At 54.9% G+C, this 9521-nt stretch overlaps 1 long non-coding RNA gene and 1 pseudogene across 1 annotated transcript in view; one reads left to right on the top strand and one right to left on the bottom strand.

The window, feature by feature from the left end:
• Positions 1-1228: 1228 nt before the first annotated feature.
• Positions 1229-2024, bottom strand: LOC116532921 (annotated as a pseudogene).
• Positions 2025-3228: 1204 nt separating this feature from the next.
• LOC116532831 overlaps positions 3229-9521 on the top strand; it is a 9606-nt gene continuing 3313 nt past the window's right edge. The window contains exon 1 of the long non-coding RNA XR_004260968.1: positions 3229-3335. This is a non-coding gene — a long non-coding RNA (uncharacterized LOC116532831). The remainder of the gene's footprint in view (positions 3336-9521) is intronic.

Genomic DNA, 9521 nt, shown 5'->3' with positions numbered 1-9521 from the left:
TTTTTTTTTTTTTTTTTTTTTGAGACAGAGTTTTGCTCTTGCCCAGGGTAGAATACGATGGCTGGTCACTGCAAACTTTGTCTCCCAGGTTCAAGCAATTCTCCTGCCTCAGCCTCCCAAATAGCTGGGACTACAGACATTCGCCCACACACCTGGTTAATTCCTATTTTTAGTAGAGACCGGGTTTCACCCCCTTGGCCATGACTGGTCTCGAACTCCTGACCTCAGGTGATCTACCCACCTTGGCCTCCCGAAGTGCTGGGATTACAGGCGTCAGGCACTGCGTCTAGCTTTGAAGTGCACTTTCTTTGAAATACCACGTCCTCTCATTTCTCACCATAAACTCCCTTACACTGCAAGTGTACCTAACTGCAGGCGTGTATCTAATTATGTGATTACTTCAAAGTTCCAGGAGGTAACCTTGAGACAGACCAAGCACAGAGATCCACTTGCAAAATCCCAGAGAATTCCTTAAGGCCATCTGTAACCCCACCCTTATGAGGATGAGGCCAGCCCACACTTTTAACCTCCAAAATTTATGAGCACACAGAGCTTATACTCAGCACCTGTCCTGCACACCCACCCTTCCAAGTGCCCCCTTGTTAGCCCCTCACCTTAGTCGAAAGTTTAAAGCGGGTTTCTGGAAGCCTATGCTGGCTGCTTCCCCATGACGAACTTCAAAAACGAAGTCACCTTCCTTTCACTGCAGTTTTTCCTCCTTGCTTGTTTGTCAAACCTCGGGCATCTGAGCCTGAGCTGTTTACAACCAGGCATTGTCTCTTTGTGTGGAGAGGGGATGACAAATACCCTCCCGTGGAAAACCACTTGGTTAGGCCGGGCGCGGTGGCTCACGCCTGTAATCCCAGCACTTTGGGAGGCCAAGGCGGGTGGATCATGAGATCAAGACATCGAGGCCATCCTGGTCAACATGGTGAAACCCCATCTGCACTAAAAATACAAAAAATCAGCTGGGCATGGTGGTGCGCGCCTGTAATCCCAGCTACTCAGGAGGCTGAGGCAGGAGAATTGCCTGAACCCAGGAGGCGGAGGTTGCGGTGAGCTGAGATTGCGCCATTGCACTCCAGCCTGGGTAACAAAAGCGAAACTCCGTTTCAAAAAAAAAAAAAAAAAAACCCACTTGGTAAAACTTGTTCAAATGGAACCACTAACAAATTGCCTATAAAATGTGCATGTTTTGGTGAAACCCCTTCTCTCACTTCTATTATTATTATTATTATTTAACCTAAATATTATTTATTGAAAAGAGCAAAGAAAGAGTGCTGACCCCTTAGGGACAGGATGAAACAAAAGCAGCTCTGCAAGTCTGCCTCCTGCTCAGCATACAGGCTTGTTGCCCCCTTGGGCCATCTTGTTGTTGATGGGCATCTTGAAGAAGTTAACAGACTGGATGGAGGCGGCGCTTTTCTCCAAAGCCTCAAAACGGCACATGAAAGCCTTCAGGTTTGGGAACTCATCCAGGCACTTGGGCTCAAACATACGGTTCTGATCCAAGGTATCACAGGTGAGAAAGTCCACATAGGTGAGCTTTTCCCCCCTCGCAAACCAATGAGAATTTCCCCAAAAACATGGAGGAGTGTTTCAGTTGTCCAGGTAGCTGCTCCAAGTACTGAGGCTTCAGTGTTTCGCGGTCAGAGCTGTAACAGAGCTTTATCAGCTGTATGCGGAAATCCATTACTTGGTTCTCTACGATGTCCACTTGAATCTTTTCTTCTTCAGTCTCTCCACCCATGTCGTGCTTCGAGCGGTCCAGCAAGATGGCATTGCTCTGGGTGATCTTGTTCTTTCCATCCAGGAGGTAGGGCAGATTAGGAAACTCCAAGTCCAGCCTGATTTTCACATCCAGCCATTGGCTTCGATCATAGTCAGGAGCTTCCCCGCACATGTAACGTTTCTCCTCGTAGGAGGTATCCGTGAACTCCAGGAGCAGGCCGACCGCAAATATCCCAGTACACCAGAACCATCGACGACTCGCACGACATGATGCTAGCTTGCTAGCCTTCGAGGACTCTATTATCATTATTTTTTTAAAGACGGGGGTTTGAAGCAGGCGCTGCGGCTCCCGCCTGTAATCCCAGCACTTTGGGAGGCTGAGGTGGGTGGATCACCTGAGGTCAGGAGTTCAAAACCAGTCTGGCCAGAATGGTGAAACCCCCATCTTAATTTATTTTATTTTATTTTATTTATATTTATTTATTTATTTATTTTGAGACGGAGTTTCGCTCTTGTTACCCAGGCTGGAGTGCAATGGCGCGATCTCGGCTCACCGCAACCTCCGCCTCCTGGGTTCAGACAATTCTCCTGCCTCAGCCTCCTGAGTAGCTGGGATTACAGGCACATACCACCATGCCCAGCTGATTTTTTGTAGTTTTAGTAGAGACGGGGTTTCACCGTGTTGACCAGGATGGTCTCGATCTCTTGACTTCGTGATCCACCCGCCTCGGCCTCCGAAAGTGCTGGGATTACAGGCGTGAGCCACCGCGCCCGGCCCCATCTTAATTTATATATATATATGTATATTTAAAATGTGGGTTTCACCATGATGGCCAGGCTGGTCTTGAACTCCTGACCTCAGGTGCTCCGCCTGCCTGGGCCTCCCAAAGCGCTGGGATTACAGGCGTGAGCCACCGTGCCCAGCCGTGAAACCCCTTCTCTACTAAAAATACAAAAACTAGCCGGAAATTGGTTGAACCTGGGAACTGGACGTTGCAGTGAGCTGAGAACTGAACTCTAATCTGGGTGACAGAGTGAGACTCTGTCTCAAAAACAGAAAAAGAAAAAAAAAGGTGTGCATGTTTGGCCCAGGAGATGCCAGAGGTGTCCTTCACCTGCGGTACTGATGGGAAAACTCAAGCCTGAACGGGGCCCAGTCCCCAGATCCGGAGTTCAGTAACAGGCAGAACTGGAACTTGGCCCCGTCCCGGTCTCAGAGGATGGGTGTCGTGTCCCCCGCTTCTACTTCATTCTCCCCACTCTGCTGACTTCCCAAAAACCCCTGGGTTCCGAGATTTCCCACGCCGACTGACGGGATTCGAACCGGTAAACTCAGAGCTCGCTCAGCCCAGCGGCCCCGCCCCGCCCCGCCCCGTCCCGTCCCCGGAAGATCATGTGAGCGCAGTGCGGGCGGGGAGGCGGAGCGACGGGGCGGCGCGCAGTCCAGGCTGGGAATTGCAGTCCTGACCCCACCTTTGCCTCGCGCCGACCCCGCCCCTGGAACTACGCTCCCGTCGTGCTCCGCGGCTCCAGGCGGAGACGAGGCGGGGCAGGCCGGTTGCTAAGACTTGGCGAGGCGAAGCGCCCGCGCCCGCGTCCCTCAGGTAAGCGCGCGCGGCCCCGAGGTCTCAGGCTCTCTAGGCTTAGGCTCCCATGGGGGGAGAGTAGGGGTGGACATGGGGACTTCTCGGCGGTGAGGGGCGCCGGCCGTCCGTCGGGCGAAAATGAGGGGCTCGGGCCAGCCTCACGCGCGTCTCGGGTGGCGGGTGGGCGATGTGGGGAGGCGGCGCGGCTGCGCGTGCGCGCGAGCCTGGCGGGGACGGGGGGCCTCAGGGCGGCGTTGCCCCGGGCCCAGTGCCTTTCTGCGCGTGCGCGCCCCTACGGCCTGGGCGGAAGACCCCGTGCGCTCCAGCTGCTTCCGGTGGCCCTGCCCCAGGTCATGGCCGCCAGTCCCCTGCCTTCGGACTGCAAGCTCGCAGGTTTCCTCCGCCTTCGCGTCCCGCCTCCCCAGCTCGGGTTTGCCTTTAGGTGGAGATTCTCCCAGTCCTTTGCACATCCCCAAATTGACCATCATTCCTCATCGTTACCTAGACTGTGGGTTTTTAGGGTTTTACTATCACGCGGCGCCCCAGTTCTCTCCCACGCCCTACCCCGATGGCCGAAGTTCCTCGCTGTCATGCAGAGAAGGCTTCCTTGTAGGGTGGCCAGAATCCACGCCACGGAAACAGGGATGGCCGGACGCGGTGGCTCATGCCTGTGACCCCAGCACATTGGGAGGCCAATGAAGGTGGATCACTTGAGGTCAGGAGTTCGAGACCAGCCTGGCCAACGTGGTGAAATCCCGTCTCTACTGAAAATACAAAAATTATGCCGGGCGCGGTGGCTCAAGCCTGTAATCCCAGCACTTTGGGAGGCCGAGGCGGGTGGATCACGAGGTCAAGAGATCGAGACCATCCTGGTCAACACGGTGAAACCCCGTCTCTACTAAAAATACAAAAAATTAGCTGGGCATGGTGGCGCGTGCCTGTAATCCCAGCTACTCAGGAGGCTGAGGCAGGAGAATTGCCTGAACCCAGGAGGTGGAGGTTGCAGTGAGCCGAGATCGCGCCATTGCACTCCAGCCTGGGTAACATGAGTGAAACTCCGTCTCAAAAAAAAAAAAAAAAAAAATACAAAAATTAGCCGGGCGTGGTGGTGCGCGCGTGTAATCCCAGCTACTCTGGACGCTGAGGCAGGAGAATCGCTTGAACCCTGGAGGCGGAGGTTGCTGTGAGCCAGATTGGCCCACTTGCATTCCAGCCTCGGCAACAGAGTGAGACCCTGTCTCAAAATAAGTAAATAAAATACATGGGTGTAAACAGACAAGTCCCAGGCCGGGCGAAGTGGCTCACGCCTGTCATCCCAGCACTTTGGGGGCCGAGGTGGGCGGATCAGGACGTCAGGAGTTGGAGACCAGCCTGACTGATAACGGTAAAACCCTGTCTCTACGAAAATAAGAAATTAGGCCGGGCACAGTGGCTGATGCCTGTGATCCCAGCACTTTGGGAGGCTGAGTTCAAGACCAGCCTGGCCAAGATGGTGAAACCTCATCTCTACTAATACGCAAAAAAAAGAAATAAAGAAAAAATTAATTGGGCAGGATGGCATGAACCTGTAATCCCAGCTACTCAGGAGGCTGAGGCCTCAGAGAATTGCTTGAAAAAAAAAACCAGCTGGGCGCAGCGGCTCACGCCTGTAAGCCAAGCACTTTGGAGGTCAAGGCGGGCGGATCACCTAAGGTCGGGAGTTCAAGACCTGCCTGACCAACATGGTGAGACCCCGTCTTTATTTAAAAAAAAAAAAAAAATCAGTGGCACGTGCCTGTTGTCCCAGCTACTCAGGAGGCTGAGGCAGGAGAATCACTTGAATCTGGGAGGTGCAGGTTGCAGTGAGCTGAGATGGTGTCACTGGACTCCAGCCTGGTCAAAAGAGTGAGATCCTGTCTCCAAAAAAAAAAAAAACAAGACGTCTCGCAGACTATTTGGCATGCCTTGGAAGTGAGCATTATGTCCTCCTCCTCCTCGGTGTTCTCTCCCTGGCTTCCCCAGCCTTCCAGGCCAGGCTGTGGGTCACTGCCTCTGAGGAGCCTTCCTGGACTCTGCTGGAGATGGTCAGGCGCCTCCCACTTTCTCTTTAGCTTTTGACAGCCCTGCCTTAAAGGCAGAGCGTGAATTCCTATTTCGCAGGGGTGGAAGCTGAAGCTTGGGGGTGGTCAAGACTGCTGCCTAAGCTCTCGAAGCTGGGCTCCGCACCTCTAGGGCAGGTCCAGCACCAGGTGTGTTTCCTGGGCGGACACACCCAGGTTCCAGCGCTGACCTTGGCATCCTCATCTGTGGGCTTAGATAAGGGCCTCCCAGCCTCCAGTTCGCCAGGGTTGTCCCCACCCAGGGCCTGACTCAGCTGCCTGAAGCTCTGGCAGTTCACGTCCCTGCTCAGAGACAGCCCAGGCTGGGGGCTTCGTTCTGCTGGGACCTGGGTGGCCTGCACTCCTGGGAGGTCTCTTCTGGGTGGGTATGGTAGGGGAGGGTCAGGTGGCCCCCTCTGTTGGGGCAGTCGCTGCAGGCATGCCTCATGCCCCTGAGCCACAGTGGTGGCTAGGAGCTGTACTGGTAGTTGAGGCCGCCCTGCCCCGGGACAGTTAATCAGCCTGAGCTCTGTGCCTGCTTGGGACTTTTTTTTTTTTTTTTTTAAGAGTCTGGCTCTGTTGCCCAGGCTGGAGTGCAGTGGTGACATCTCAGCTCACTGCAACCTCCGCTTCCTGGGTTCAAGCGATTCTCTTGCCTCAGCCTCTTGAGTAGCTGGGATTACAGGTGCCATTATTACACCAAGCCAGAGAGAGAGAGAGAGAGAGTGTGTGTGTGTGTGTGTGTTTTAAAGATGGGGTTTCACCATGTTGGTCTAGCTGGGATTACAGGCATGTGCCACCACACCCGGCTAATTTTGTATTTTTAGTAGAGACCAGGTTTCTCCATGTTGGCTAGGATGGTGTCAATCTGTTGACCTCGTGATCCGCCCGCCTCGGCCTCTCAAAGTGCTGGGATTACAGGCGTGAGCCACGGTGCACAGCCGGTCCCAGGAGTCCTACCTCTCGTCCAGGGCGTGGCGGGCCCAGCCCGTGCCGTCCCGGCGGCTGCCTCCTCTCCAGGTCTTTTGTTCGTTTTTCATCAGAGGTTGTACTCTTAGAGGGACAAGCCAAGGCTGCATTTATCTTTTACCCTGGAGACAGTGGAGTGTTTGTGGCCCTGCTGGGCTGCACAGGCCTCATGGTCCTGGCGGCGCATGGTGTGCGTGTCTGGAGGGCCCAGCGAATCGGCTACCGTGGGCACCACCTCGAAGCTTTGCAGTCAGGGCTCCCCCTGCACCTCCGCTTCTGTGCTGTGTTGCAGTTGTGAGCTTCAGGCAGTGCTAGGGCTGCTTCAACATACCCTCCAAGGCCACTGTCCGGAGTTACACTGGGTGCTGGTCCCCCATCTGTGGGGTGCCCCGGTGGCTGAGGCATGAACTGGGTAGGGCATCACGAGAAGTAGCGCCCACAGCCCACGGTTGCACAGTGATTCAGACCACGTCCCTGTCTGCGGGAGGATCTGTCCACACCTGTGGGAATGTGTGGTCCGGGTGGGCCTGGTGTTCAGGATTATCCAGAGTCATGTTCAGATCATCTGAGGTGAGCTCCAGCACCATCTCAGGCGCGGTGGCTCACACCTGTAATCCCAGCCCTTTGGGAGGCCTAGGTAGGCGAATCACCTGAGGTCAGGAGTTCGAGACCAGCCTGGCCAACATGTATTTTTAGTCTCTACTAAAAATACAAAAAGTAGCCGGGGGTGGGGGTGGGCGCCTGTAATCCCAGCTACTCGGGAGGCCGAGGCAGGAGAGTCACATGAACACAGGAGACACAGGTTGCAGTGAGCCGAGATCGCACCACTGTACTTCAGCCTGGACCACAGAGTGAAACGGCATCTCAAAAAACAAAAACAAAAAAACAACGTGTGCTGTGCGTGCTGGCTCACGCCTGTAATCTCAGCCTCAGGCCTGCGATATGAATCGGTGGGAGCAGAGGGCCGGCCGGCCGGCCCAGTGGTTTGGGGATGCTCAGGTGGGGTGGATGGCAGAGATCTGGGACCCAGAAGCACCACCCCCCAGGGGCTGTGAGCAGTCCCTGCAGGCTGCCTATCCCCGCCCCTGCCTCTCTGCTCTGTTGTCTGCCCCCCAGGGCAGGCTTCCCTCTGGTGAGGAATCCTGAGAGCCAGGGACCCCGCCAGCCCTTCCTCTCCCCTGGAGGCCCCCACTGCCTCCCATCCTCACCTGGGCCAGTAGCAGGGATGGTCATGGTGCTGGTGATGTCAGGCAAGAGGTTCTCACCCGATAGCCACCTTGGCACAGTGCCTGGCAGTGAGGGATGTTAGCAGGAGCCCCGGGGATGTTCCCAGCTCCTCCTGCCAGCCCCATTCCAACCAGGGCCTCCTCTGTGACTGAGTAGGCAGGGACACCCAGGTGGCTACCTGCCCCACCCAACAGCTGGGGCCCACCACGGCTGCAGGAACATGGTCAAGGGATGGGAAGCCAGGCCTGCGGGGGGAGGGCTGCGCTCCAGGGCTTAGGTTCCGTGGCCTGTGCTCCGAGGCCTTTCTTTTCCCAGCCCTTGGCTGACTGGGGCGGGGGGCAGGGGGAATGTTTACAGAAACCACCCGGAGGTGGGCATTTGGTGTCAGGGCCAGATTGTGTCCTGTTCTGGGAGGTGGCCCCGTGTCCCCCACACGTGGCATCCCCCATGTGGTGTCCCCCACATGTGACATGCTTGCTCTCTGTCCCTGCATAGCAGACTGCGCATCTGCGCACTTAAAACACCACCAGCTCCTGGTTCTGTGGGTTGGGGCCTGGGTGTGACGTGGCTGGGTCCTCTGCGTGGGGTCTCACCAGGCTGGAACCCTGGTGTCAGCCAGGGCTGTGTAGTCATCTGAGGGCTCAGCAGGGGAGACATCTGATTCCAGCTCACGCAGGTGTGGGTGGAATTGTGTGCCTTGTGGCCAGAGGACCAAGGGTCACGCTCAGTTCCTGGCCACGTGGCTCTTCTGTCTGGAAGCCAGGCACTGCCTGTCGACGGCTTGTGCTTCCAGGCTCTGGCATCTGGAGATCCAGAGATCACATCAGTGGTTGCCTGGGTTGCTGTGTGTGCTGTGGGTAGTTAGACAAGTTTTCTCTTGGAGGTGATGGAATGTTCTGGAATTTTATAGTGGTGATGATTGCCCAACCCCAAGCATACTAAGAGCCACAGAATAGGACACTTGATTGTTTGTGGCGTTTTATGGTTTTGTTTTTTGTTTTTTTTCAGACAAAGTCTTGCTCTGTCACCCAGGCTGGAGGGTAGTGGTGTGATCTCGGCTCACTGCAACCTCTGCTACCCAGGTTCAAGCGATTCTCCTGCCTCAGCCTCCCGAGCAGCTGGGACTACAGGCGCCTGCCACCATGCCTGGCTAAATTTTTTTTGTATTTTTTTAGTAGAAACAAGGTTTCCCTTTGTTAGCCAGGGTGGTCTCCATCTCCTGACTGACCTTGTGATCCTCCTGCCTCAGCCTCCCAAAGTGTTGGCATTACAGAAGTGAGCCACCATGATCAGCATTTTTTTTTGAGACAGCATTTCGCTCTGTCACCCAGGCTGGAGTGCAGTGGCACGACTGTAGCTTACTGAAGCCTTGAATATCCAGGCGTGAGTGATTTTCCGTTTCAGCTTCTTGAGTACGTGAGACCTGAGAGCCACTGCTGTGCACCACCATACCCAGCTAATTTTTTGATTTTTAGTAGAGATGGGGTCTTGCTATGTTGCCCAGGCTGGTCATGTACTCCTGGGCTTAAGTGATCCTCCCACCTCAGCCTCCCATAGTGCTGGGATTACAGGTGTGAGCTGCCACACCTAGCCATTAATTGCACACTTGAAAATGACCAGTCTTGGCTGGGTGCAGTGACTCACACCTGTAATCCCATCATCACTTTGGGAGGTTGAGGTAGGTGGATCATGTGACTTCAGGAGTTGGAGATCAGCCTGAACTGTGGTGAAACCCCGTCTCTACTAAAAATACAAAAAAATTAGCCGGGCGTGGTGGCGCGTGCCTGTAATCCCAGCTACTCGGGAGGTTGAGGCATAAGAATTGCTTGAACCCAGGAGGTAAAGGTTGCAGTCAGCCGAGATCATGCCACTGCACTCTAGCCTGGGTGACTGGGAGACCCCGTCTCAAAAAAAAAAAAAAAAAAAAAAA

This window comes from Sapajus apella, unplaced genomic scaffold, assembly GCF_009761245.1.
Source record: "Sapajus apella isolate SASKATOON/1434 unplaced genomic scaffold, GSC_monkey_1.0 scaffold77, whole genome shotgun sequence".
NCBI lineage: Eukaryota > Metazoa > Chordata > Mammalia > Primates > Cebidae > Sapajus > Sapajus apella.
Note: the sequence above shows the minus strand (reverse complement) of the source record. Positions and strands in the feature narration are given on the sequence as shown.